General features: G+C 39.5%; 1 non-coding gene across 1 annotated transcript; it reads left to right on the top strand.

The window, feature by feature from the left end:
• The first annotated feature begins 2,628 nt into the window (after positions 1-2,628).
• Positions 2,629-2,736, top strand: LOC112719393 (small nucleolar RNA R71). Its single transcript, XR_003161696.1, has one exon. It is a non-coding gene; the product is annotated as a small nucleolar RNA R71 (small nucleolar RNA).
• Positions 2,737-5,718: the final 2,982 nt, after the last annotated feature.

Here is a 5,718-nt window from a genome sequence, read left to right as displayed (position 1 = left end):
ACTCGGAGGTAGAAGCTTTTGCATTCCCTTTCCTCTTTCTAGAGGTTTCTCCGGCCTTAGATGCCATAAATGGTTATGGAAAAATGAAAAGCAATGCTTTTACCACACCAAACTTAGAAGGTTTGCTCGTCCTCAAGCAAAAGAAGAAAGAAGGGAGTAGAAGAAGAAAATGGAGGAGATTGAGGGGGCTTTGTGGTTCGGCCAAGGGGGAGAAGTAGTGTTTAGGTTGTGTCAAAATGAAGGAGTGAAGAAGGGTTTATATAGGGGTGGAGAGGGGGGTAGGCTTCGGCCATTATGGGTGGGTATGGGAGAGAAAGTGGTTTGAATTTGGATGGTGAGGTAGGTAGGGTTTTATGAAGGATGGAGGTGAGTGGTGAAGAGAATGGTGGGGTTTGATAGGTGAGGGATTTTTGGGGAAGAGGTATTGAGGTGATTGGTGAATGGGTGAGAAGAGAGAGAGTGGTGGGTAGGTGGGGATCCTGTGGGGTCCACAGATCCTGAGGTGTCAAGGATAGCTCATCCCTGCACCAAGTGGCGTGCAAAAACGCCTTTTCTGCCAATCCTGGCGTTAAACGCCAGGCTGCTGCCCCTTTCTGGCATTTAACGCCAGCTTCTTGCCCATTCCTGGTGTTAAACGCCAGTCTGGTGTCCCTTTCTGGAGTTAAACGCCCAGAATGGTGCCAGATTGGGCGTTAAACACCCATTTGCTGCCCTTACTGGCGTTTAAACGCCATCAAGTTTTTCCTCCAGGGTGTGCTATTTTTCATTCTATTTTTCATTCTATTTTTGCTTTTTCAATTGATTTTGTGACTTCGCATGATCATCAACCTACAGAAAACATAAAATAACAAAAGGAAAATAGATAAATATAACATTGGGTTGCCTCCCAACAAGCGCTTCTTTAATGTTAGTAGCTTGACAGTGGGCTCTCATGGAGCCTCACAGATGTTCAGAGCAATGTTGAAACCTCCTAACACCAAACTTAGAGTTTGAATGTGGGGGTTCAACACCAAACTTAGAATTTGGTTGTGGCCTCCCAACACCAAACTTAGAGTTTGACTGTGGGGGCTCTGTTTGACTCTGCTTTGAGAGAAGCTCGTCATGCTTCCTCTCCATGGTTACAGAGGGATATCCTTGAGCCTTAAACACAAAGGATTCTTTATTCAGTTGAATGATCAATTCTCCTCTGTCAACATCAATCACAGCCTTTGCTGTGGCTAGGAAGGGTCTGCCAAGGATGATGGATTCATCCATGCACTTCCCAGTCTCTATGACTATGAAATCAGCAGGGATGTAATGGTCTTCAATCTTTACCGGAACATCCTCTACAAGTCCATAAGCTTGTTTTCTTGAATTGTCTGCCATCTCTAGTGCGATTCTTGCAGCTTGTACCTCAAAGATCCCTATCTTCTCCATTACAGAGAGAGGCATGAGGTTTATGCTTGACCCTAGGTCACACAGAGCCTTCTTGAAGGTCATGGTGCCTATTGTACAAGGTATCAAAAACTTCCCAGGGTCCTGTCTCTTTTGAGGTAATCTCTGCCTAGTCAAGTCATCCAGTTCTTTGGTGAGCAAAGGAGGTTCATCCTCCCAAGTCTCATTACCAAATAACTTGTCATTTAGTTTCATGATTGCTCCAAGGTACTTAGCAACTTGCTCTTCAGTGACATCTTCGTCCTCTTCAGAGGAAGAATACTCATCAGAGCTCATGAATGGCAGAAGTAAATCCAATGGAATCTCTATGGTCTCAGTGTGAGCCTTAGATTCCCATGGTTCCTCATTAGGGAAGTCATTGAAGGCCAGTGGACATCCATTGAGGTCTTCCTCAGTGGCGATCACTGCCTCTTCCTCCTCTCTAATTTCGGCCATGTTGATGGCCTTACACTCTCCTTTTGGATTCTCTTCTGTATTGCTTGGAAGAGTACTAGGAGGGAGTTCAGTAACTTTCTTACTCAGCTGACCCACTTGTGCCTCCAAGTTTCTAATGGAGGACCTTGTTTCAGTCATGAAACTTTGAGTGGTTTTGATTAGATCAGAGACCATGGTTGCTAAGTCAAAGTGGCTCTGCTTAGAATTCTCTGTCTGTTGCTGAGAAGATAATGGAAAAGGCTTGTCATTGTTAAACCTGTTTCTTCCACCATTATTGTTGTTAAAACCTTGTTGAGGTCTCTGTTGATCCTTCCATGAGAGATTTGGATGATTTCTCCATGAAGGATTATAGGTGTTTCCATAGGGTTCTCCCATGTAATTCACCTCTTCCATTGATGGGTTCTCAGGATCATAAGCTTCTTCTTCAAATGAAGCGTCCTTAGTACTGTCTGGTGCAGCTTGCATTTCAGACAGACTTTGAGAAATCATATTGACTTGCTGAGTCAATATTTTATTCTGAGCCAATATGGCATTCAGAGTATCAATCTCAGGAACTCCTTTCTTCTGATTCGTCCCATTGTTCACAGGATTCCTTTCAGAAGTGTACATGAATTGGTTATTTGCAACCATTTCAATGAGTTTTTGAGCATCTGCAGGCGTCTTCTTCAGATGAAGAGATCCTCCAGCAGAGCTATCCAATGACATCTTGGACAGTTCAGACAGACCATCATAGAATATACCTATGATGCTCCATTCAGAAAGCATGTCAGAAGGACACTTTCTGATCAATTGTTTGTATCTTTCCCAAGCTTCATAGAGGGATTCACCTTCCTTCTGTCTGAAGGTTTGGACTTCTACTCTAAGCTTACTCAATTTTTGAGGTGGAAAGAACTTTGCCAAGAAGGCATTGACTAGCTTTTCCCAAGAGTTCAGGCTTTCTTTAGGTTGTGAGTCCAACCATATCCTAGCTCTGTCTCTTACAGCAAAAGGGAATAGCATAAGTCTGTAGACCTCAGGGTCAACCCCATTGGTCTTAACAGTGTCACAGATTTACAAGAATTCAGCTAAAAACTGATGAGGATCTTCCAATGGAAGTCTATGAAACTTGCAATTCTGTTGCATTAGAGAAACTAATTGAGGCTTAAGCTCAAAGTTGTTTGCTCCAATGGCAGAGATAGAGATGCTTCTCCCATAGAAGTCGGGAGTAGGTGCAGTAAAGTCACCCAGCACCTTCCTTGCATTGTTGGCATTGTTGTTGTTTTCGGCTGCCATGTCTTCTTCTAGTTTGAAGATTTCTGTTAGGTCCTCTACAGAGAGTAGTGCTCTAGCTTCTCTTAGCTTTCACTTCAAGGTCCTTTCAGGTTTAGGGTCAGCCTCAACAAGAATGCTTTTGTCTTTGCTCCTGCTCATATGAAAGAGAAGAGAACAAGAAAATATGGAATCCTCTATGTCACAGTATAGAGATTCCTTGAGATGTCAGAGGAAAAGAAGAATAGAAGGAGGAGGTAGAAGAAGAATTCGAACTTATCAAGAGAGATGGAGTTCGAATTGTTGATAGTGGAGGAGTGTTAGTCCATAAATAGAAGGATGTGAGAAGAGGGGAAGAATTTTTTTGAAATTAAAGTAAAAGATTTTAAAATAATTAAAAGAAATTTTGAAAATTTGATTGATGATTTTCGAAAACTAAGATTGAGAAAGAAATAAAGTGATTTTTTTTTGAAAAAGATTTTGAAATTAGAAATCAAAAAGATATGATTTGAAAACTATTTTGAAAAAGATGTGATTAAGAAGATATGATTGAAAAACAATTTAAAAAGATTTGATTTTTAAAATTAATGACTTGGCTAACAAGAAATTTAAAAGATATGATTCAGACATTAAACCTTTCTTAACAGAAAAGGCAACACACTTGAAATAGTGAATCAAATCATTAATTGTTAGCAAGTATTTTTGAAAAATGGAAAGAAATTGATTTTGAAAATATATGATTGAAAATATATGATTTGAAAAAGATTTGATTTTGAAAAATTATGGAAACTTGAAAAAAAAATTGAATTAAAAACAAAATCTTCCCTCTTATGCCATCCTGGCGTTAAACGCCCAGAATGGTATCTATTCTGGCATTTAACGCCCAAAATGCTACCCTTTTGGGCGTTAAACGCCCAGCCAGGTGCCCTGGCTGGCGTTTAAACACCAGTTTTCCTTCTTCACTAGGCGTTTTGAACGCCTAGCTTTTTCTGTGTGATTCCTCTGCTGTATGTTCTGAATCTTCAATTCTCTGTATTATTGACTAGAAAAGACACACTTTTGAAAAAAAAGTTTGGACTTTTAATGATGAGGAATAATCAAAATGCAACTAAAATCAAATAAACAATGCATGCAAGACACCAAACTTAGAAGTTTGTATACTACTGACACTAACAAATTGAGAATGCATATGAGAAATAACAAAACACACAAAACAAGAGAATTTAAAGATCAGAACAAGTAAATCATGAAGAACAACTTGAAGATCAATGAAGACACATGAATGAATTCGAAAAATGCAAGAAGAACAGAAACATGCAATTGACACCAAACTTAAAATGAGACATTAGACTCAAACAAGAAACATAAAATATTTTTGATTTTTATGACTTTGTAATTTTTTTGAATTTTTTGAAAATTATATGGAAAAGAAAATAAAGAGATTCAAAATTTTTAATAAGAATTTCAGGAATCATGCAATGATAGTCTAAAGCTTTAGTCTAAAAAGATTAGACATGGCTAGCCAAGCTTCAACAGGACATTACATTCAAGAGCTAAATTGATGAAAATCAATCAGCTTTGGTGATGATACGAACATCACCTTGAAACTCTAGAATTTATTCTTAAAAATTCTGAAGAAAAATATCTAATCTAAGCAACAAGATGAACCGTCAGTTGTCCAAACTCAAACAATCCCCGGCAACAGCGCCAAAAACTTGGTGCACGAAATTGTGATCATCAATGGCGCCATCAACATGGTATGCTCAATTGCAATCTCAACTCTTTATCACAACTTCACACAACTAACCAGCAGGTGCACTGGGTCGTCCAAGTAATAAACCTTACGCGAGTAAGGGTCGATCCCACGGAGGTTGTTGGTATGAAGCAAGCTATGGTCATCTTGTAAATCTCAGTCAGGCGGATTCAAATAGTTATGCAGGATTGATAATTAAAAGATGAATAAAACATAAAATAAAGATAGAGATACGTATGTAATTCATTGGTGAGAATTTCAGATAAGCGTATGGAGGTGCTTTGTCCCTTTCGTCTCTCTGCTTTCGTACTGTCTTCATCCAATCCTTCTTACTCCTTTCCATGGCAAGCTATATGTTGGGCATCACCGTTGTCAATGGCTACAGTCCCGTCCTCTCAGTGAAAATGTTCAACGCGCTCTGTCACAGCACAGCTATTCATCTGTCGGTTCTCGATCATGTCGGAATAGAATCCAGTGATTCTTTTGCGTCTGTCACTAACGCCCTATAATCGCGAGTTTGAAGCTCGTCACAGTCTTTCAATCCTTGAATCCTACTCAGAATACCTCAAACAAGGTTTAGACCTTCCGGATTCTCAAGAATGCCGCCATCAATTCTAGCTTATACCACGAAGATTCTGATTAAGGAATCCAAGAGATATCCACTCAAGCCTTGTTTGCATGTAGAACGGAAGTAGTTGTCAGGCACGCGTTCATAAGTGAGAATGATGATGAGCGTCATATAATCATTACATTCATCAAGTTCTTGAGTGCGAATGAATATCTTGGAACAAGAATAAGCTGAATTGAATAGAAGAACAATAGTAATTGCATTAATACTCGAGGTACAG

Source organism: Arachis hypogaea, chromosome 10 (assembly GCF_003086295.3).
Source record: "Arachis hypogaea cultivar Tifrunner chromosome 10, arahy.Tifrunner.gnm2.J5K5, whole genome shotgun sequence".
Lineage (NCBI taxonomy): Eukaryota > Viridiplantae > Streptophyta > Magnoliopsida > Fabales > Fabaceae > Arachis > Arachis hypogaea.
Note: the sequence above shows the minus strand (reverse complement) of the source record. Positions and strands in the feature narration are given on the sequence as shown.